General features: G+C 40.4%; 1 long non-coding RNA gene across 2 annotated transcripts in view; it reads right to left on the bottom strand.

The window, feature by feature from the left end:
• Positions 1-23,237, bottom strand: part of LOC138921741 (uncharacterized) — a 59,637-nt gene extending 36,400 nt beyond the window's left edge. Inside the window, exon 1 of one of the 2 annotated variants that reach the window (XR_011434590.1) lies at positions 23,162-23,237. This is a non-coding gene — a long non-coding RNA (uncharacterized lncRNA). The remainder of the gene's footprint in view (positions 1-23,161) is intronic. The other variant, XR_011434591.1, reaches the window with a different exon arrangement.
• Between the last annotated feature and the right edge of the window lie 1,708 nt (positions 23,238-24,945).

The raw sequence follows: 24,945 nt of genomic DNA, 5'->3' as shown, positions 1-24,945 counted from the left end.
CCCTGCCATTGTTTGCTCACCTGTGGCCTGATTCACACGCTACTACTAGAGTAAGTGCTCATCAGTATGTCCAGGGCCAAAGTTAAGAAAACAAAGATGGCATCTCGAATTGCATCAGGGATTTTCCTTAAAAGCAAAATAGTAGTTGGTGTCCACCTGTTTGTTCATTTGTTCTTTCAACAAATGTTTCTGAGCCCCTATTGTATGTTCTTAGCACGGACGATACAATATTGAAGTGATTACACCTGTGCACACCCGAAGCTTACATTCCAGAGGACTTATAAAATGATAATCTGTATCCCATTTACCCCACCAACACCTGGATCCCTAGTAATGAACTTTTTCACAGTTCCTCAGCACCATATTTCTCTTTATAGCCATTTTGCTTTGGGGACATTTTACCTTCTTGGGATACAACCACAGAAGCAGCTGAACCACACAGCAGGTAGGGGTGAGGCGGAGTGGGGATTAGGAGGACAGAGGAGCCATGGAAGTGAAAATGAACCAAAGAAAATCCAAAGGTACATGGCACAAATCAGAGAGACAGAGAGCGAATAGGACCCACTCTCTCAACTTTTCCCTTTTTCTCTCCCTTCCTCCTTGGCTCCCACTTGAACACACTCCTCTGAAAAAACAGACCAAAAAGAGGAAAGGATTTCTGTCTCCTGCATACTATTGATACAACAGCCAGTGCTGTATTAATGGTTAATAGTCACATGAAATTTCTAGTAAGGACACAGTTCCCTATTCTTCACCCATGAATTATCTTTGAAACATAGAGTGGAGGGCTTAGACTCATTGGACAAACCCATTCTCAGCAAAGCATTTTATCATTTGTTCAAGTAAGACTGTATGGTTTAAACCTTAGAATCAATCTGAAACTTCCTTTTGCTCTAGCAACTCATCAATGCTCAGAAAGACTTGAGACAAAAGGCAAGACGACCAGCATAAGAGGGAAAGCGCTTAGTGGACAACGTGGGAAAAAGCTAAGGGCTGGTTCTCTCTCCAGAACTAATTAGATGTGTGAGCTTGGAAAGCCACTTAATCTTCCTGAGCCTCAGTTTCCTCATCTATAAAATAGATATATGACTACATTTCCTTTGAGAACCAAAACGTCTACTCCACACTCAGCCTGGACGCTGAGAACCCAAACCACATCTTAATAGCTACACTAACATGACTTTGCTATTCCACTGCCTTCATTAGTATGACTCTACTTTTCCAGGACTGTCCTGCCCAAGAAAATAGTTTAATTGTTTACTATAGGACTTTGCCAATCGAACCCTCAACTCTTCAACGGAAAGCATCAATAGACAATTTGCACCCTATATTCTTTGAATCCCTCATCTCAAAATTCTCATCTTGCTGTTTTCATCAGTCCTGAACATATGGTAATTCTTATCCAATCCTAATCAAATTCGCCTGCGTTGAAAGACTTGCCTTAAACCAAACTTCCAATTCTTAATAAACTCTGACCTTACCTACATCCCTCTAAGACAGTGCCAAAGCAAGAAGCTCAGTTTTGTCTTATCATGCGTTGGTAATACTTAGGGAGCCAGCTTTCGACGCCTCCCAGAATCATTGTGAATATATATGTGAAAATGCTTTGAATGCTGTGAGTTGCAATGAAAATGTGAGTTGGCAGAATGACCATGAGCTAGCCTTTCCCCTCTCTTGTGTGACATCTTTGCAGAGGGCAATAAATAATACCCTGCTAAATTGGAAGGAGCCAGTATGCCAGAAGAGGAAGTAAACACCCCTGTGAATGACAACTCCCTGAAAGTATTCTAAGATGGGGACTCCTATACCCACCATTGGAAGTAAGGAGAGACTTTTTCACCTGTACCTGTCATTGGACTGTTCTAATTTACCTGCACAGATAGAAAACTGCCACTGTACAGTTGTCAAACCAAAGTTGATCTTTTAATCCAGGATGTAACTGGATCATGGGTGTGCCGATGGGTGAATGGCTACACAGGATGCCTCCACTTGAGTTGCCAAATGTAGAACAGACTTTTCAACCTGAGGATTCAAAGGGCACCGCCCTAATTTGAATCAAGTGCACCAGCTTTACCTATGCTAAAATTGTTTAGTTTGGTTTATACATTCTTTAGCTTCTTCTGACCACCCAAATGTTATTAATTCATCTCTATACATCTGTATACTTTTTATAGTGAGTCCACCCACCCATCTCTGTTTCATGTATGTGTATAAAATTCAAATTCATACCACAGCAGTATACCTATCCAGAATATATAAACATAGCATCCTCAACTCTGAAGAATGTGGTCAAAATAAGGAAGTGGCAAAACAGACTTCGGATTAGCCAAAGGAGGCTAATTATTAACCATGATATATCTAGCAGTGTCTGACACAAATGTGGCCCATGATAATATGTGTTGATTGATGGGTAGACAATTCACAAAAGAAGACAAATGTATGAAAAAATATTCAATGTCACTAGGTAACCAATAAAATTCATACTTAAATGAGATACTATTATTATTTGGCTATTACATTAACACAGTTACAAAAGATGATCCATAGTGCCCTCAAGGGCGGAGCTGGATGACCAGTGTTATACAGGGTTAGTGTGGGTGCAACTGGTCTAGAAAGGCGTTTGAATCAAGCCTTTAAAATGTTTATGCTCTTTATCGCACTGCTAGGAATTTCTCCCAAGGACATAATTTTGAATATAGGCAAACATGGCAACATTATAAAGAGCAAAGATACTGGGAATAGTCTCCATTTCCAACAACTGCACAATGATACAGTACTAGCTAACATATATTTCACATTTATTATCTGCAGAAACTATGCCAGGGCTTTGCAGATATTATCTCATTGAATCCTTAAAAGATGTTCTATAGGGAACTGTTATTTTCTACTTTATAATTTAGGTGTATTTCTTACTTTTCTACTATGATTAATAAATTACTTTTATAAAGAGAAAAACAGAAATGTTGTTAAGAAAAAACAAAGTCGTGAGAGGCACTCATATCCCACAGATAAATATGGACTTACAGAAGAGTGAAGACTCTTCACTTGCCCTGGAGTCTGGTTATAGGAGCACCACCATCCTTGCTTTGCTGGGGTCCCAAAGCAATGTATATTTCTTTGTTTTCATTTCTGTATCTTCATCTATGAGTCAGCATCATGTGGATGGATCGAGGTGGATTTTCTATATGACCCTGCTTTGCTGCAAGGGTTATGAGAGGCAACCAGATGCCTCCTCTCCATGCCTACAAATTAGCAGGTGTCACACACCTTCTGGTGCTTTTGAAGATGCTCAACCCTCTCTAATCATCACATGTCAGAGATCCACTTGGTGACCTTCCAATGGGGCCAAATTAAGAAGATCATAATCCTCAGTCTGAACCACTGCAGACATGCCAAATGGGAGACACCTGAAAATACAGGGCCTTTGGCACCTGCACACTGAATAGAGCCTTAGAGCTAAAGAAATGTGGACACATGGCAGAAGCAAAGTCCACGCAAATGCACATAGTTCATTTTTATCGTTGCTGTTTCCTTGCTTGCTTGAGAGACTTGACCGGTACACGCCAGCAAAGGATAATTGTTAGGTAGAGGTTTGTAGTCCTCTTGTTATTGCATTGTTGTAGGAGCTTCTCCACTTGAGTCATAAAAATAAGGTATTCATTAAGCCATGGCAGAGAAAACATTCTCAACTAGTAGGAGACTGAGCAACATAAACTATGAGGTTTAAATTGATTTTTTTTTTTTGCCATGTCTTTTCCTGTGACTCAATCGCAGAGTCACATTGAGCTCTGGGACCCAAAGTATTTGTTCTTATTTACACGGGGTTTCTATACAGATGTAGAGCCATCAATTAAAGGTCTGTGACTGTGGCCTTATCAATTCACTACCCTTCCAGCTGCTGGTTGGCTATAAATTATCTCCCTTCCCATCCTGTTCCTAGTCCATGTATTAGTTACTTTTAACCTCTATTGCCATTCCTGTTCAGCTTTATTGGACTTATTTTGATGCCAATGTAATTAACTACTTTTTCCATAAATATTCATAAGATATTCAAGCTGGGAGTAACCCTGCTATATGAAGTAATACAAAGGGAAAGAAGTTGTAGAAAAACAGAATCAACTTGTATTACCATAACAACATCCGCACAAGGCAGCAAAAATAAAGACAGCAGCTATTAAAGCTCCCAGGTCTCATACAGATGGGAAAGTAGTATGTTATCTACAGAGGAAACTATACCAGGTGGACCCTTATGGAATCTTAGAGTTGGACCAAAATATTTTCAAGGTCATATGATCCAGTGTCCTACTTATAGAAGAAGAAATGTAACATTCAGGGGAGATCATTGTTAATTGCTTCTTAAAATTCTTCTGGAATGATAGCAACACACTCCTAGCTCAGAAACCCAGTCTTGGGTTCTGGCCCCAGTTGACAAAATGTCCTTAGACTTGATGAGATTATCTCCTGCCTTATCAAAGTCTATTCTTTCTTGTCTCTCTATAAGCATGAAGCAGAACTTTTTAGGACTCCTCTCCGCCATTCCCTGATTGCTTTATACCAAGGCAGTCATCAGCTTTTGAAAGCACAGCCAGATGGACAGATGGGGAGTCCACACAAAAAGCCTCCTCCCTATGGGGTAGACAACTGCCCCTGCTCTGATGAATTAATTCTGAAGCTTTGGAGAACCACTCATCTAGAAAAGGCACTTCTAAGAAAATCCAGGTGAGAATTTCCTAGCCACTTTGGGAAGGAGCCAAGGAAAGCAGGGCCCAAGTCACAATATTAGGAGTTTCTACTGCTGGTTACTAAGAATAAGAGTCTCTAATTTACTTACTCCTCCGTCATCCCTTTTTTTTATAGGTCTGTGCGTGCATTTGCTTGGGAGAGACACACCCCGAAGATATGGCCTAATTGGACCTCAGCATGGATTTCCCCATGCAAATATTGTTTTACAAATTAGAGTTGCATAAGGCTGAAATAAGAATATTAGTAATACGGTTCAGAAAACATAGGTCCATTAGGCAACTTTGGGCTGGCTTATGAATGTCCCACCTCTAAGAGCCTGGCTTTTGTAAGGCACGTGACAAAGTGGGATATACCTACCATTAAAAGAAGTACAGAATATCAATAAAGCAAAATTCAGTTTCCTGAGACACCATAGAGCTAGAAAACAATTTTTTGTTGAAGCTCTGAGTTCCAAATACAAGCTACATCTCAGTGAACATAGCAACAAACTAGCAAAGAAACAAAAATGAGTATAGTACAGATGGGGATAGCGGCTACACTATTTATTGCTACCACATTACCCCAAAACTTTAAATTAACATTTATTATCTTACAGTTCCTGTGGGTCAGAAATCTGGAAGCAGCTTGCCTAGGTTATTCTGGGTCATGGTCTTTTATGAAGCTGCAGTCAAGATATCAGCAGCCAGGGCTGCATTCATCTGAAGGATTGAATGAGGCTGGAGGATCCAGTGCCAAGATGGCTCACTTATACAGCTGGCATGTTAATGCTGGTTGTTGTAGGAAGCCTCAGTTCCTCACCACGTGGACTTCTCTGTTGGACTGCTTGAGTGTCCTCACAACATGGCAGCTCACTCCCCTCGGAGCAAGTGATCCAAGAGAAGCAAGATGGAAGCTGCAACATCATTTATGACCTAGCATCAGAAATCACACTCCACAGGGCCGGCCCTGTGGCCGAGTGGTTAAGTTGGTGCTCTCTGCTTCGGTGGCCCAGGGTTTCACCAGTTCAGATCCTGGGCACGGACATGTCACCACTCATCAGGCCATGCTGAGGTAGTGTTCCCACATAGCACAACCAGAAGGACCTACAACTAGAATATACAACTATGTACTAGGGGGCTTTGGGGAGAAGAAGAAGAAGAAGAAAAAAGAAGAATACTGGCAAAAGACATTAGCTCAGGCGCCAATCTTAAAAAAAAAAAAAGAGAGTCAGAAATCACACTCCATCATTCCCACACTATCTTATTATTTACTCAGGTCGGCTCTTTTCATTTGGGAAAAGGCTACACAAGGATGTGAATACCAAGAGATGAGGATCATTGGGATACCTTGGTGGCTGGCTACCACAGTGGCCATTAGGGATATTATGGTAAACTTGTGGGCCCACCTGTTTCATAATGTCACCCCATCAAGGGATTTGTTGAGTTCATTGATGAAGGAAATTGCCCCTTTCTCTTCTCTGCTCAAAGCAGGCAGGTCATCAGTTTCATTTCCAGGAACAAAGGGGAGGGGAAGATGAAAATTAGTAAATGACCTTGCTGATTCCAAGTCTCATGGTTCCCACACAGTTTATAGTTGCTTTCTCCATAGCTGAAAACTTTCTGCATGGCTGGTGTTCCAGTTACCTATTCTCTCCACATGGCACATCGTTCTTCAATGACTTTCCATATAGCTTCAGCTTCTAATAGCATAGTGGTCTCAGGGTAGTCAGGAATTTTCTTTCTTTTTTTTTTTTTTTTGAGGAAGATTAGCCCTGAGCTAACTACTGCCAATCCTCTTCTTTTTGCTGAGGAAGCCTGGCCCTGAGCTAACATCCACGCCCATCTTCCTCTGCTTTATATGTGGGACGCCTGCCACAGCATGGCTTGCCAAGTGGTGCCATGTCCGCACCCAGGATCTGAACCTGTGAACCCTGGGCTGCCTAAGGGGAAGGTGCGCACTTAACTGCTGCGCCATCGGCCAGCCCCTCAGGGATTTTCATGTTCTTACATTGTGGCTAACTTCTAAGACACGCAAAACGGAGGCTACCTCTTAAGGTCTGGGCCTGAAAACTGGCACAGCCTCATTTCTGCTATATTCTATAGGTCAAAGCAGTCACAGAGCCTGCCTAGATTCAAGGGGAAGGACATGGACCCCATCTTTCTATGGGAGGAGTGTCGAAAACTTATGACCTTCTTCAGTCCACCACATCTGGGGGGCCTGAATGGATTATCTGCCTGCCTGAGGCAATGAAACTACTGCGATACTAGAAATTTGCACAGATATCCTTGAGCCACAGAGTTTTCTATCCCCATCAGAGTGTCTTCCATACTCTCTGTGGCAGATAGAGCCTGGAGTGAAGCCCACAGATTCATTCATTCATTCAACAAGTATTGTATAAGCACCTTCCATATGCTAGCCAGTCTTCCAGGTACTTGGAATACATCAGTGAATGAAATAAACAAAAATTCCTGCCTTCATGGAGATTGCATTGTAGTGGAACCCAGATGAAGAAACGGGATAAAATAACTTTCATTATCAAGTGATCACTGCCCACCAGGCGCTATACTTGACATTTAACGTACATTATTTCATCTAATTCTCACAGGAATCTTCAGTGGAAGCACAGCTTCTATTCACACAGCTGGTAAATAGCCAAGCTGAGATTTAAACCCAGGGTCTGCCTGATTCCAAAGTCCGAGTTCTTAATCACCACGCTACACCATTTCTCTGGTGCTAGGTAATTTTCTAAAACTGCAGAAGAGCCCAGGATAAAAGTGTTCCTGTAGGTCCCAGGTCAAGATAGATCTGGCTGGTAAAAACTACCAACATCTGCAAAGCACCTAACTATTTATAAAGAATTTTTGTTTACCCTACCCCAACCATCCCATAAGGTTTGAAGTTTTCTGTTCTTTGCAGATAAGAAAAAGAGATGCAAGAAGCTTTAGTGACTTGACCAACATCTGGCCTGAACCTTCCACAGATCTGTCCAGATGTGGAGACTTGGGCATAAGCACAGCCATAGGCAGACTTGGAGGTCAGTCCACAATCAGGCAGAAAAGCTTGCCTGGTAGAATACAATTGTTCAAGTATCATGGCTCACAAAACTCTCCCAACTGCTCCCACAGGCCAACACTGAAAGAGTAGCGAGGATAATGGGAGCATGTTGTAGAAATATTCCTACCTCCCATTGACTTGTATTTCTCTCTTCTTCAAAATAGCCCTTTGCCACCTTAATCCAAGCTTGGGCTCTCCCTAGGCCAGAATCACTACAATCTGTTTTGTGGGAGAGAAGAAGGCTCTCCCATTACAAAATAATGTTTTCCACTTTGATGTTCCTGTAATAAATAACTCCACCATTACACCAGATGGTGCCCTCCTTCAAGACTCTGAGCTCCTGGAGAGCAGGGAACTAGATCTCATCCATCTTCACGTCCCCAATACTTAGTCCTATGTGTGGCATATAGTAAGTACTCAAAGTATTTTTACCAAATTTAATTAAATCGTATTTGGCCTCAACATGTCCTGAGCAGATTTTAAGGTCATTTATGAGATCAAAAGTCTAAGGCTAAATGGCAATGACTTAATAAAATGCCTTTGGCATGTTTGTGGGTAGCAGTATTAGAAGCAAACAAAACAACAAAATAAACAACAAAAACATAAGTCTGTAGATTTCTGAATGCTCTATAAGCTCAGTGTTAATACTATAAGGGCTTATTTTGTAATAAATGTTTTATTTTAGAAAAGTTTTAGGTTTATAGAAAAATTGCATAGGTAGTACAGAGAGTTTCCATATAGCCCACACGCAATTTCCCCTATTATTAACATCTTACATTAGTGTGGTACATTTGTCACAATTAATGAACCAATATTGATATGCTATTATGAGCTGAAGTCCATACTTTATTCAGATTTCCTTAGTTTTTACCTACTGTCCTTTTCCTGTTGCAGGCTCTCACACTACATTAGTTGTCTTGTTTCCTTAGGCTCCTCTTGGCTATGACAGTTCTCAGACTTTTCTTGTTTTTAACAGTTTTGAGGAGTACTGGTCAGCTAGATTGCCCCTCTGTTGGAATTTCTCTGATGTTTCTCTCACGATTAGACTGAGGTTCTGTGTTTTGGGAAGGAAGACCACAGAGGTCAAGGGCAATTCTCCCCACACCATATCAAGGGTACATACCAACAACATGACTCATCATTGTTGATGTTGACCTTGATCCTCTGGCTGAGGTAGTGTCTGTCAGGTTTCTCCACTGTAAAGTTGCTCTTTTTTTCCCCAAAGGGCTTATTTTTATTTACTTAATTGAGATATAATTTATAGATAATAAAATGAGCACAGCCATTTTAAATGTACAGTTTGATGAGGATTGATGAACCACACCAGAGGTTCTCAACCAAGGGTGACTTGGTCACCCAGGAGACATTTGACAATGTCTGGAGATATTTATGGTTGTCACATCTGAGATAAGGGGAGGTGTTACTGGCATCTAGTGGGTGAGGGCCAGGGATGCTGCTAAACGGCCTAAAATATACAAGACAGCTCTCCTCAGAAAAGAATTATCCAGTCCAAAACGTCAGTAGCAACAAAGTTGAGAAGCCCTGATCTACACTCATGTGACCATGGCGCCCACTCAAGACATAGCAGCACCCCAAACGTCTCTTGTGCTTCTCTGCGGTCAATCCCCCACTACCTGTCCCTGGAAACCACCATTCTGATGTTTTTCTACCATAGAGTAGTTTTACTTGTTCTCGAACTACATATACATGGAATAATCTTTTACTTCTCCTTTTGTCTCTGGCTTCTTTGACTCCACATAATGTTGAGATTCATCCATCTTGTTTTATGTATCAGTAGTTTGTTCCTTTTTATTGAATAGTATTTCATTGTATGGCTATACTATACTTTATTAATGGGCATTTGGGTTGGTTCCAGTTTGGGGATTTTAGGAGTAAAAGGAAAATTGTGTAGAAGTCTTCGTGCGGACATATGTTTTTAGTTCTCTAGGATGAATACCTACGAATGGAATTGCTAGGTCATATGGTAAGTATACATTTAACTCAAAGGGCTTATATTTTTAAAACGAGAAAGACAAAATAAATGGTCCTTTATTTTATTTTGGACTATATGGACTCTCTCACTACTTCTCCTTTCTCATCTCAGCTAGGAAATAAGTTTTGAATTAAATAAGAAAGTGATGTCAGAGACCTCCTCTTCCATTTTTTCCATCCTCAGGCAGAATTCTTTGGAATAGGTGATCAGACTTCATCAATTCCCTTCTCACTTGCACTTTACCAAGCAAAAGTTGATGTCTCTTAAGATCAGAACCAGAAACAGCTGTGTCTCTGGTTCTTCGGGTAATGTGTGTTTGATTTTTTTTGAGAAGATGTTTATAGAAAATGGCCTGCGGTATTGGCAGTTGTGAGAACAGATCTAACTTCTGCTTGGAACTGCTATAAATTTTTAAAACAAACCAAACTCTAACATCACAATATGGCTATGTAAGGTTCCTCCAAGCCAAATCCATTAGATTGGGAATGAAATATTTATTATGATCTGAATGAGACAACGACAAAGAAAGGACTTTAGATTTTCCTTAAAGTTGTACTACTACCAAAACTCGGAACGTTTATTTTCCTACAGTGAGTTTGGGAATTTAATCTTTGATTTAAATGGGGGCTCAACGTGACCATCAAGGAAGAAAAAGTTTACGGAATTCATAAAATAAAAATGAAATCTTTTCGAGGTTAAAAGTAAAGACATTTTGCTAATAAGCATTCCTAACCCATGTTTGAGGTAGAGAAAGCTATTCCTTAGACTCAAAAATTATAACACACATTATGAAGGGATCCTTTCCCATAGAAGCTAGTAAGTGATATCCCCCAACTTTTAGAAATTCTTATCCAAAGATAAAATTTAAAAAGAGCATTTGGTGAAATTATTAACTTTCTCAAAAAATTAAATAATTTAAATAGGAACAATAAAGAGCTCATTGTAATGAAAGGAACAAAGATCTAGAAGTTGACAGACCTGAATTCTAGTCTTGCTTCTGTCACAGACTAGTTAGTGGAAAATATACTGGATGATATCTGAGGTTCATTTCAGCTCTAAGCTTTTATGAATTCCATTGTCTGGTTTTCAATACCCATATAAGAATAGACTACATACATTTATATAAGCAACTTTTTCATCAGTGTTTTAACTTACTTCAAAGTAATTCTGGGGGAGAAACATTAGATTAGAAGCATTTTTAAAATTCTTTTCTTACGTAGAGTTACTACTCACCTTACAGGAATTATAACACTAAAACGTCTTCATTAATTTTTTTAGTTACAATCTTATGAAAATTGAGCATTTCCTTTTACATCTTTATCTTCAGGTAGATTTACGTCCCCCTGTTGTAAGATTAAGCATTCATATGACACGTTAATGTTTACTAAGTGGTTGAGTATCATATGCAAGTTAATTCTCAAGGGAGACTTTTTAAAGGCAGCCTGGGTTATTTAAATGGAAAGAAATTGCTTTGGGAAGGAAGTCTGTGCAAATGGAGCTAACCATGAAGGGAATATATGCCACCTTAATCTGGAACCATCATGAGAAGCTGAGAGGGGTACAACTGTTGTCAGAGCCAGCTTCTAGCAGAGCACATCACTTCTGTTCCTCAGGGATAAATACGGTCGTCTCTTGGGTGTTTCCTTTTCATATAGTCAGGATTACCATTTCGGCAACTTTTCCATACATCATATTACTCTCTTTCTATCTGGCTTTTCAGTATTTGACACAGCAGAATGGGAGACTACCGGACCACATCGCACCTCCTCCAAAGGAACTTTTGTTTGTATGAAGTTCGAACAGAGCTCCTTGGTAACTCAGGAGTTGGCGTAAGTAGGGCCCCCCAATCGCCCAACACGTGTCACCACTGCAGTGCCACAGGCTGCATCACTCGTGTCACATGCGAGCACTTGCATGTTAGCCACCTCCTAGTTGAATAATATGCATCGCTCCTTGGTTGTTTGTCCTCCCCTTAGGTTTGAGGATGGGGTTTTGTGTACACTAAAAAAATTACACAAACCAATCATTTTAAAAAGAGATAATAAAAAATAAAATTCCTCCCGTCACTCATGCGGAGATAACCAGTAGTTGGAGAATATTGAATATCCCTAAAGACTTTTTTCTATGGCATATATTATAATATGTATATTTTGCCTACCTTATTTTTAAAAGATATTCGTGAACATGTCAAATTCTAGGACATGATCTTGTGCTGTATAAATTTATTTAACTCTTGCAATCCCTTGATTCTGCTAGTTTATTAAAAGACATAAATTTATATACACATTCCTTTCACTAAGAAGTTTATACCTCAGAAAACACATTAAGGTAATTTTAAGTCCTTTCTATCTCTTTGTCACACTTGGGTCTTTTCATACAAGTTGTACTGGATAATATCACATGCGGCTAAAAAGCATTACCAATGTGCTATGCTAAGATGAGAATGAAAAAGCGTTAAGAAATATGAGAAACTCTGAACAGAGACACATTTCACACCCAGGCCCAGCAGAACACCTACATCTCATGCCAACTCACATACAGACCACCTTGAGTGTGAATGATTACAGAGGAAAGAGAAACAAGGATAAACATCAATAGTAAGACTCAAACCTCAGTTTAGTCTTAGATTCACTGAAGACCAGAGCTCCGATTCTTGCATGTATTTTTCCTCCCCTTTCCTACATGTCTAGGGCTTCCATACCTTCTCTCCTAGCCTGTCCTTCCTTCCTTCTACCTTACCAGTGTGGCTCAAAACCCAGGCTCCTCACCACCCACCTGGCACAATGAAGATGGGCAACATGGCACCAGGCCCTGTGGCTGTGCTGGCAGAGGATAAGGTAATGGTGAAGTCATCAACATTAGAAACAAGATATCTGTGGCAAAGCCTGCTAGCTACCTACGCCAATATCCATTCTCCCCTTTCTCCTTAGTAACAACTCTAATTTTCAGCTGGGCATGTTGCCACCTGAAATAAATAACTGCATTTTCCAGCCCTCCTAGCAACTAAATATGGTCTTTCAATGTAAAAGCCAAAGTCCTTCCAAAGGCTTTCAAATTGTAAGTTGTGAGTAAGACGTAATTCTCCTTCTTTGTGTTGTCCTTGTCAGGTTTGGGGATCAGAGTGATGTTGGCTTCATAGAATGTGTTAGGGAGTACTCCATCTTTCTCAATTTTCTGGAACAGTTTGAGAAGGATAGGTATTAAGTCTTCTTTGAATGTTTGGTAGAATTCTCCAGAGAAGCCGTCTGGTCCTGGACTCTTATTTTTGGGGAGGTTTTTTATTACCGTTTCTATTTCCTTACTTGTGATTGGCCTATTCAGATTCTCCATTTCTTCCTGATTCAGTTTGGGGAGATTGTAGGAGTCTAGGAATTTGTCCATTTCTTCCAGATTGTTCAATTTGTTGGCATATAGTTTTTCATAGTATTCTCTTATGATCCCTTGTATTTCATTGGTATCTGTTGTGATTTCTCCTCTCTCATTCCTAATTTTATTTATTTGCGATTTCTCTCTTCTTTTCTTGGTGAGTCTGGCTAATGGTTTGTCGATTTTGTTAATTTTTTCGAAGAACCAACTCTTTGTTTCATTGATCCTTTCTATTGTCTTTTTTGTTTCAATATCGTTTATTTCTGCTCTTATTTTTATTATTTCCCTCCTTCTACTGACTCTGGGCTTTGTTTGTTCTTCTTTTTCTAGTTCTGTTACGTGTCGTTTGAGGTTGCTTATGTGAGCTTTTTCTTGTTTAGTGAGGTGAGCCTGTATTGTGATGAATTTCCCTCTTAGGACTGCTTTTGCTGCATCCCAAATGATTTGGTATATCGTGTTCTCATTTTCATTTGTCTCCAGATAATATTTGATTTCTTCTTTAATTTCTTCAATGATCCATTGTTTGTTCAGAAGCGTGTTGTTTAGTCTCCACATTTTTGCACCTTTCTCTGCTTTTTTCTTGTAGTTGATTTCTAGTTTCATAGCATTATGATCAGAAAAGATGCTTGATATTATTTCAACTCTCTTGTATTTATTGATGTTTGCCTTGTTTCCCAAAATATGATCAATCCTTGAGAATGTTCCATGTGCACTTGAGAAGAATGTGTAACCTGCTGTTTTTGGATGAAGTGTTATATATATATCTATTAAGTCCATCTGGTCTAATTTTTCATTTAATTCTATTATTTCCTTGTTGATTTTCTGTCTGGATGTTCTGTCCATTGGTGTTAATGGTGTGTTGAGGTCCCCTACTATTATTGTATTGTTGTTGATGTCTTCTTTTAGTTCTATTAAGAGTTGCTTTACAAATTTTGGTGCTCCTGTGTTGGGTGCGTATATATTTATAAGTGTTATGTCTTCTTGGTGGAGAGTCCCTTTTATCATTATATACTGTCCCTCTTTGTCTTTCTTTATCTTTTTTGCTTTGAAGTCTACCTTGTCTGATATTAGTATAGCGACACCTGCTTTCTTTTGTTCATTATTAGCTTGGAGTATTGTTCTCCATCCCTTCACTCTGAGTCTGTGTTTGTCTTTGGGGCTGAGGTGTGTTTCCTGGAGGCAGCATATTGTTGGGTCTTGTTCTTTGATCCATCCTGCCACTCTGTGTCTTTTGATTGGGGAGTTCAATCCATTTACCTTTAGAGTGATTATTGAGATGTGGGGGCCTACCACTACCATTTTATGTCTTGTTTTCCGGTTTTCTTCAATTTCCTTTGTTTCTCGTCCCATGGTTTAATCTGTTCTGATGAAGAGAGTAAGACATAACCAAAGAACTATACACAGAATTATTTCTGGAAGGGCTGGGATTGTTGCTTATAACGGAACTGATTCAGCTGAAAGTTCCTTTTTCCTACCCTCCTGGTGGCAGCGTGAGATACAAACACGATATCCAGGGTTCCAGCATCCACCTTGTGCAACGAAGTATCCTTAAGGAGGGATGCTGAGGCTATGGAAGCAAAAATGTCTGAACTTGGGGCCTGATGGCACAACCTGGGGTCACAATAGCATTCCTGGACATCTTACCTTCACATTTCCTCTATGCAAGAGAGAGAAATGATTCTATCTTGTTTAAATCCTTGTCATTTCAGAGTTTTCTGTTATATTGATATTTAGGGAAAGAGCATTCCAGAAGAGAGGACAGCAAGAACAAGGGCGCTAAGGCTGGAGTGGGTCTTACACGTTTAAGTAGAATTGAAGTGGCTGATGTGGCTGCAACAGAGTGAACACGGGGAAGAGTGTGAGATGAGATCAAAGCAGTACTAGAAGCCATTCCATGCAGAATTTTAAAGGCCTTTGGAAGGACACTGGCTTTTACACTGAGAGATATTAAGAGTCATTGCAGGGGGCCGGCCCTGTCGCCAAGTGGTTAAGTTCACGCACTTCACTTCCATGGCCCAGGGTTTCACCATTTCAGAACCTGGGTGTGGACCTAGCACTGCTCATCAAGCCATGGTGAGGTGGCATCCTGCATAGCACAACTAGAAGGACCTACAACCAGAATATACAACTATGTATTGGGGGACTTGGGGGAGAAGAAGGGAAAAAAAAGATTGGCAACAGATTGGCAACAGATGTTAGCTCAGGGCCAATCTTTAAAAAAAAATAGTCATTGCAAAGTTTGGATCAGAGGAGTGATATGGTATGACCTCTGTTTCAACAACAGCCATCTGGCTACTGTGGAGAGAAAGTGTAGATGCAGGAGACCTGTTAAGAAGATATGAAATAATCCAGATGGGATATCACGGCGGCTTGAACCAGCACAATATCAGTGGAGGTGGTGAGAAGTGCTCAGATATTTGGTATTTCATGAAGACAGAGCCGATAAGATTTCCTGACAAATCGGATGTGGGATATGAGAGAAAGAGAAAAGCCAAGAGTATCCCCAAAGATTTGGGCCTGAGCAACTGGAAGGATGGAGTTGCCATCAACTTAGACGAGGAATGCTGTAGCTAGAGCTGGCTTGGTGGTAAGGTCTAAGACTAAAATCATCCTTCCCCCTAAAACCTGCTCTGCCCCTGGGGCTTGTCTCACATTCAACACAGATCTATTCAATCACTCCAGAAAGAATCCCAAAGGTCACCTCTGCCTCCTCCATCTCCATAACCTCCATAACATCCCATCACGTCCTCTGATTCCTACTTCCTAGATATCTCATTTATCTGTCCATTTCTCTCCTCCACTGCCAGCCGTTTATTCGAGGCCACCATCATCACTCACCTGCATCACTACAAGAGCCTCTGAACTGGCGATGGGTCCACTCAAGATGGAATCATTCACTGCACTGCAGCTTGAGGCATCATTCAAAAGCACAGAGTCCTCCAATGGCCACCATTTCTTCTTGTCCTTGGACAAAGCCCAAAGTACTAAGGGTGTTTTTTTTTAAACTTTTTGTTTTGAAATAATTTCTGACTTGCAGAAAAGTTGCAAGAATGCTACAAAGACTTTCCATATACCCCTCACACAGATACCCATTTTACTACTCTCTCTCTCTCCTATTTTTTACTCACTCATTTGAGAATACGTTGAAAACACACTCCCCCTTTACCCTTAAATACTTCAGTGTATATTTTCCTAGGAATGAGAACGATAACTTATATAACTGTAACACAATTTATCATAATCAGAAAATTAACATCGCTACAATACAATTATCTAATACACAGACTTTATTTAGATTTTTCCAGTTGAACAAATTATGCCATATATAGCAAGAGATATAGATGTAGATATAGATGTTCTTGATATTAGTGGTCCAGGAGCTAATCCAGGATCACATGTGGCATTCAGTTTTCCTGTCTCTTTAGTGTTTTTAATTCTGAAACAGTTCCTCAGTCTTTGCCTTTTATGACCCCGACACTTGGGAAGAGTATAGACCAGCCATTTTGTAGAATTCCCCCCAATTTGAATTTGCCTGATGTTTCTTCATGGTTAGATTTCGGTTGTACATGTTGGGCAGGACAATCACAGAAGCGATGTGTCCTTCTCAGTGCATGATATCATGAGGCAGATCCTTAGCATGTTTTAAAAAGTCTCTTCATAGTGTTGCATCTGCTTATATCTCCTCCTCATCTCTCACTCTCTACCCATTCCTGCTCCAAGGCTGTCAGACACAGCCCCAGAGAATTCATCCGGAACCCATTTTCCTGGCTAATCCATGCCATCCCATCAGACCTCAGCATAGAGGTCACTTCGTCCAAAGGACTGTTCCTCAATCCCCAGGCCTGGCTTAGAGCCTCTCCTCTGAGCACCCTGCACCCACCTATCATGGCACTTACTAGGCTGCATTGTAATTGCCTGTTCACTTGTCTGTATCCTCCTCTGGACTGCAACTGTTTGAGGGCAAGCATTTGTGAACATTACACTATCAGCAGCAGCACATAGCCCAATGTCTGACACATAGTAGTTGCCCAATAAATATTTCTGAATGAAGCATCACTTCTGTGCAAGCTTCCTCTTGCCTGTCCCCAGATGCCTGCACCATCTCATTATCTCTCTCACGGTGTTGCCGGATTGTTTGTCTCCATTCGGTCTTCCCTGCTAGATGGGAAATTCCTGGAACCACATCTGAGCTTTTGCATTAGATTCCACTGCACTTAACACAGAAGGAAGGAAAAAGAGAAGGAAGGGAGAGAGGAAGGGAGAGATCGGGCCTTTTGCTTTAGAACTTTGTTCCTTCTGAGTTTGGGTTGAGCAGGTGCAGACCGTATTGGAGTGTCTCTCCCAGCTACCCCTCCCCTCACACCCCACTTCCTGTTTATTCTGCCTTCCAACATCACACTGGGGAGCGGTGGGGTGGGAACCATTCCAGTTCTTTTAGCTGCCTTCTCACTCCCTGTCAGCCCCAATTCAGGAATGATCGCTTTGAGGTTGAGCTTATGCTCCTTAAAAGTATTTATGAGAGTTATTAACAAGAATATAGAGCTTCTAGTGTGAATTCTCATCAGTGTATATCCTAATAAGCTATGAAGTAAATGAAGAAAGAAAAAACAAGAAGAAAGAAAAAGAGGCCTGGAAAATTCACAAATTAAATAGTCAGAATAATCTAGAACTTGGTTGCATTGTTTTATAAAGCCTAAAAGACAAAATGTGGTGAAAGAAAAGAAGCTCTCTCTTCAAGAGTTTCCTTTTTCTCCTTTCCCTGGCCCTCATAGTTAATTAACAACTAGCAAACTCTTGCTTCAAGATTTTACAAGTTATAATTTAGTCTTTGTAATATCTCAAAGACTCAGTTGTCCTCATACCAACTTTTTAAAGCCCTTATTTCAGTATTAGTTAGAATTATATTTAGCCATGAGCAACAGAAATGGCAGGGGCCTAAACAAGATAGCAATTTATTTCTGGCTTTTGAAACCAAATTCCAGAGGTAGGCCATCCATGGCAATCAGAAACCCAGGTTCCTTCTCTCCTGTTGTTCTGCTGTTCTAAACACATTTCTGCCACTTTATTATCCAAGATGGCTGCTGGAGCTCCAGCCATCCCATGTCATTCCATTCAACAAGAAGGAGAAAGAAACAAAGGCAGTCTCCCATCCTTTAAAGACACCTCCTGAAAGTCATATGTGAAACTTCTGACTTCAGCTCCTTGGTTAAAACTTTGTCACATGGTTGCTCCTAGCTGCAAGGGAAGTTGAGAATATAGCCTTTATTTGGGGTAACCAAGTTCCCAGCTAAAATTGGGGGAATAAGGAGAGAACAGATATTGGGAAACAACAAGCAGTCTTTGACACAATTTACTCATCTGTAAAATGAGAATAATATCAATAGCAACTTCATAGGACCTTTGTGAGGAAACCTATGAGATAACACATGACGTCTGCACCAGTCATAGCAATAATGACTTCCAAGGAAGTACACACAATAAGTGTGCACTGAGTGGTAGCTCATTGCTATTACTATGAAGCCTGTGAGGTACTATCTCCATTTTGCAAAGGAGGAAACTAAGACTCCAAGAAGTTAATTAATTCCCCCAGGAAACACAGAACGAACTGACAGAACTGGAGCTAAATCCAGATTCTTTGACTCTAAAGCCTGGCTTTCTTTCACTACTGGGTACCACCTTTTCTTTTACCTCATCTCGCCACAACCACCTCTCTTATTATGACCCTCATGGTCACCAAGACAATAGCTCATATGCTTCTTTCCATTGAAAAGCTTTTATGCTCCATCCCAGCACTAACTCATCACCATTCAATGAGAACTAAGAGTACTAGGTACCAGTGGTGAAGACATCCCTAATAAAAAGGGGATGCACAACTGGATCTCTCTGACCTTGTAGGTCAGAGGGTAAATGGTATAACCACTGTGGAAAACTCTTGGGAGTTTCTTATAAAGTTAAATATAAACTTATCTTATGAACTAGCAATTCCATTCACATGTGTTTATTGGAAAAAAAGGCTTGGACTAGAATGTTATTTATTTTTATTCATAAAAGCTAAAAGAAAAAAATTAAAAAATGAAAACAAACAATGTCTATCAACAGGAAAAAATAAATTGTGGAATTTTATAAAATGAGGTACTGCTCAGCAATAAAAAGGAATGAACTACTGATTTATGTGAGAGCCTGGATGAATCTCAGACATATTATTTTGACTGAAAGAAGCCAGACCCCCAAAGAGTACATATTCTATGATTCTATTTACACGAAGTTCAAGAACAGGCAAAACTAATAGATAGCGATCAAAATCAGAAAAGTGGCTTCCTGGGCTGTGGAGGAGAGGAGGATTATTAGAAAGGAACATGAGGAAACTCCTTAGATGACGCAAATGCTCTGTACCTTTATCGAGGTGTCAGTTACATGGGTGTATGCACTTGTCAAAACTTAACAAACTGTGGGGCCCGCTCCATGGCCAAGTGGCTAAGTTCGCGCACTCCACTGTGGCGGCCCAGGGTTCGGATCCTGGGCTTGGACATGGCACTGCTCGTCAGGCCACGTTGAGGTGGCATCCCACATTCCACAACTAGAAGGACCTGCAACTAAGATATACAACTGTGTACGGGGGGGGGGGGGGGGGGGGGGGGGGGGGTTGGGGAGATAAATCAGGAAAAAAAAAAAGATTGGCAATGGTTGTTAGCCCAGGTGCCAATCCTTAAAAAAAAAAGGAAGATTGGCAACAGTTGTTAGCCCAGGTGCCAATCTTTAGGGAAAAAAAAAACTTAACAAACTGTATACTTAAGATCTGTACATTTTATTGAGTGTAACTATATCTCAATAAAAAACAAAAATAATAACGAGATGGGGACTGCAGAAATAAATGCTACACGTAAAGATCAAAAAATATTTTCAGAAGGGAAGGAAGTGAGAATAAAAGATAAAAATAAAGAGAGAGTGGGTCTAACATCTTAACCATAAAATACATAATAAATAATGCTGCTATATTTGAAGCAAGCCCTTTTAGTCATATAATGACAGCACCATAAGTAGTGTCTATTTATGCAGGGCGACTGTCACCAAGATTAGAGCTTAAAAGAAAAATAAAGTCTCTTTCACAAAAGAAGACAAAAAGAATCTTTCAATACTGTTTTCAACAAGTTGTTGTGCTCAAAATTCTATATTTTAGCCAGCCCAAAGGCAATGAATGGATTAAGTGCCAAGAGTATATAACCTTTTCGTTTTCTGGCCACATGCTAGAGGCCAAGTGTTTTAGTTTCCTATGGCTTCTGTAACAAATTCCTACAAACTTGCTGGCTCAAAACAATGCAAAGTTATCATCTTACGGTTTGGGAAGTCAGAAGTCTAAAATAGGTCTCACTGGGCTAAAATCAAGGTGTTGGCAGGGCTGGGTGCCTTCTGGAAGATCTGGGGAGAATCTGTTTCCTTGCCTTTTCCAGCTTCTCGAGGCTGCCTACATCTCTTGGCTCATGGCCTTTTCCTCCTTCTTCAAAGCCAGCAAGGGCAAATGGAGTCTTTCCCATGCTGCATCACTCTGACACTTCGGCCTCCTACTTCTATCTTTACAGACCCTTGGGATTACATTGGGCCTCCGCCCCCGATAATCCAGGATAATTTCTCTATCTGAAGGTCAGGTGATTAGCAACCTTAATTCCAGCTGCAATCTTAATGACTCCTTGCCATGCAAGGTGATATGGTCACAGGTTCCAAGGATTAGGACACAGAAATCTTTGGGGACCATTATTCTGCCTACAATGCCCAGCTTTAACAGAACTGCAAAATGTTAACTATAGCATCTCTCTAATCATCACTTTTGATCCTTCTATTCTCTACACTAGCCATCAGATGAATGTTACAAAAGTTCCAGGTTTATTATAAGCTGTTACTCAGGTAAATGTGATAAAATAGACCCTGTTCCATAGATTCTATTCTACTTTCAATTGTTTTCACTTAGTTCTACAATCTTCTGAAAGGTGGGAAAAGGTCTCTGTTCCAATTACCTATTCCTGTGTAAGAAACCACTTAGTGGCTTAAAAGAATGAAAATATTTTGCACACAAGTCTGAAATTTGGGCAGGGCTCGATGGGGACAGCTTGTCTCTGCTCCACGCGGCATCAGCTGGAGTGGCTCAAAGGCTGGGGTCTAGAATCAACTGAAGGCTCACCCATGTCTTTGGTAGTTTGATGCTGGCTGTTGGCTGGGACCTCAGTGGAGCTGTCAACTGGAACACCAACATGTGACCTCCCCATGTGGCCTGGGCTTCCTCACAGCATTTCAGCTAGGTTGCGGGCCTGAGCATCTCAAGAGACAGCCACGTATCTCATACAAGAGGAGATGTATCACCCTTTATGGCCTGGCCTTGGAAGTGATGGCCACATTTGTTTTGTCAAAAGCCCCACCTAAATTCAAGGTGAGGAGACAAAGATTCTATCTCTTGATGGAAGGTGGCAAGGTTGCGGAAGAGCATTTAAGGCCAGAAATAACTTTGCAAACTTTTTTAGAAAATACAATTGGCTACAGCTTCTCTGCTGCTTCTCCATCTTTTCTCTTCATTTTACGACTCCTCTTTCTTCCATTCTGTTTGTCTCCCTTTCATAATTGCCCCCCCCCTTGGTCTTTTTTGTCTCTCACGCCTTCTACTTCAAATCTGGCCAACTCTGAGATGGCAAACAATAGTTTCATAAGGTGCCAGAAAAGGATGACAGCATATCCACAGAGGGACATCTACTTGCTAGAATCAGGGATTATTCAACTATTTCGGACTGAAAAAAATGGCAATTTCATCTGCTTCAAGCTAATATTTGCTTCCTTTCTAGTCAGAGGAAAAGGTATCACCATCTGCTGTCAGAAGTAAATGATTACCTCTCCACTCCTCAGGTTTCCAACAGGTGGGAGAGTCCCAAAACACGCTTTGCCTTTCTCCATTACTCCATTATCATGCTGACCCAGAGACAGTGGGTTGACAGCTGGTAAATTTGGAAAGACTAAATTAGGCAGGCTTGGCATCTCCCTTTTTCCACTTGGGGCCAAACTGGCTGCAGGAAGCAGGCCTTTTCCTCTGCTCCAAAACACACTAAAGGAAAATTTCTGAGATTCCTCCCAGCCCCCAACACTTGGGTTAAACATCTAAATTTCTGGCACTTTCCTCCTAAACATTTAAGCTATGAAGGATCTATCAACAAGTGCTTATCATAACAGAAACTAAGCTCTACCCCCAAAACAGCCACGACTTACAAGCTGCAATGTCAAGTAGATGCCACAACACTGCACCTCATTTCGAATGACCAAAATATAGTTACTACACTCTCTGCATTCTATACATAGTTTGGCTGCTTCGGGACATAGATGTGTTCTTTCACAATGTATATGTCTCATTAAACAAAAAAGAGCAGGGCTTAAAATTAATATCACCTTGTGAGCAACCAGAAAATTTTAAATGCCTTGGTCAGAACCAACGATGTGCTACTTTCATTTTCATCTTTCCTTGAATACCAAACAGGAAATCTCCTCAATTAGATGTCTGCTAAGAAGGAAAAAAACGTCATTATCCAAGGACACAGCAAGTTCGGTCAGGTATTTCAACATGGTGGAAGACTAGTCAGGTTTTAATTGGCCCTATTGAGCTCACCCACAAGCTACAACATTCTTTACCTCAGCAGTGTGGTATTCAGGAGGAAAGAAAAAACTACAAAGTTAGTTTCTACCTTTGAAAATATCAAATGAATCATGTTCAGTTTCATCCTGTTAACTGAATGCTCGTTGATAAAAGTGCACATATCAACACTAGTAAGATTGGTATTGAAAAGTAAAATAGATTCTAGAAAACGCCCCACCCCCAACATTGTTTATTTAGCTATCTAAAATAAAGAACTGGGCTCTGTGTTTTGCTAGTATTTTCCCAGTCTTATCTGTTGTGTTAGAAAGCACTTTCTCTAGACAGTTCAAGGTCAGAAGGTTACCCTCTATAACTCCATTCTTAACTAAATGATAAGAACTTTCTCCAATCAAAATTCTTACCAGTATGGGATTCTTGAAGTTGGGCACACCAGCAGATATGTTTTTAAAACTGCTAGGCAAAGCATTCAGAAACAATAGACAAAGAAGTAATAAAATATAAGAAAAAGAAGGGGGAGGTACTAAAAAATGTTCCTCTTAAAAATAGAGAATGCCAAAACAGGAAGGGCTGAGGAGATAGCTGTGGTTTTAGCAAGCCTTGTTTAGACAGATGCAGAACTACTAGTTTTCTGCTTTAACTTACCAAGACTTTTGACACTAAAAAGAAAACAATTAATAACAACAACAGCAAAAAGAATGAAAGAAAATTTGAGGTGGAATCTTCATGGTTTTATGGACGACGCATCCATTCCGGTCTTTGCTATAATCACCACTATTCAAGCTCTGAATAGCAAGCAGCTGGAAAGGCTCTGTGTACAGACGTGGCTTTCCTTTTCCTTAACCAGCATTTTATTTATTAAATAATGTCCTTTCAATGGAGCAGGGAGACTCCTGAGGAATGTGGGAAATAGGGAGAAAAACCATGGAATTTTCATTTGCCAATCCTGAGAGAGACCTTAAAGCCTGAGCTGCTTTCACCTCTTATTTCCTTTCTGCAGGCTTTCAAATCCTTTGTTCATCCTGAAACCCAGGGGGGACCTCCAGCCTATGCTCCACCCCCTTATCTTCCTACCCAAGCTCCATCCTTGGACAACCCAGTCTACATGTCCAAGCCCTGTCCACCATCCAAGCACATCCACTCTCAGGACGACAAACTCAGTCCCTGTAATGGGCTCAGGGGTATTTGGGCAGGAAACTCTGGGGACCCAGGTACCCAAGTGTGGTTTATAAGTAGGAGCACAAGCTCTGGGCATTTCCTTGGCTCTGAGGCCTCCCTGTCCCGTGGGGAGTCGCAAGGTCTTACAAGAGTCAGCATAGGGGCCCTCTAAAGTGAGGGACCCAAGGAAGGAGCCCTGGTTGTCTGAGGCAAAGCATGGTACTGGCTTCCCAATACAGAAGTGGTTATCGGTAGTGACTATCATTATCTGTACCATTTATCAGAAAGTTCTACACAGTTCCAAATGAACTAACCAGAGACCCAATAAAGTGTTCAGAGTAACTCAAGAACGACCTTTAAATTTCCCTGAATTCTCAAAAAAAATTGGACATGACCTTAAAAGAAAAAATAAATAATTTTAAGTTTAAATTACCTTGCTAATTAAAGCAATTTGGGCTTGATCAGAAACTACATGAAGTTTGGAATTTTGAAAAGACTAGTAACTAGTTTTAAGAGACCAAGCCAATAGTCTACATGTTTAAAGTTTTCATAAGCTTCTGATCCAGACTTTTTTATTTGTTGGGGGTAGCAATTGCCTCTAAAATTTTGAAGAGAACATTCCTTCAGTCATTATTTCATGCAAAATTCTTCAAAATAAATCAAACAAGGATGTAATGATTGATAAAAATGTACTAGATGTCTCATAAAAAGATAATTACCTTTAAAAAAGGTATATGATATAAGATTTGAGGCCTCAATCCACCGGAACTGTGTCGAATTTGCAAACATCTGGGAACCACAAATTAAGAGATGTCAGGAGAAGGAGGAGCGGAGACACAATTTCCCAAACGATTTTTGTTCAGTAACTAAAACTAAGGGGACACGATGAGGCATATGCAAATGACAATAAGGTTCATTTAAAAAAAAATTGTTAATAGTAGACTCGTTTTGAAGTTAGTCCCAAGAATAACACTCCCAGCTGCTGTGACGTGCTAACAATTGGGTTCAGGTTCAGAGAAAGAGTAAATTA

The sequence above is a fragment of the Equus caballus genome, chromosome X, assembly GCF_041296265.1.
Source record: "Equus caballus isolate H_3958 breed thoroughbred chromosome X, TB-T2T, whole genome shotgun sequence".
In the NCBI taxonomy this organism is placed as follows: Eukaryota; Metazoa; Chordata; class Mammalia; order Perissodactyla; family Equidae; genus Equus; species Equus caballus.
The sequence above is the reverse complement of the archived record's forward strand: the minus strand, read 5'-3'. Positions and strand labels throughout refer to the sequence as shown.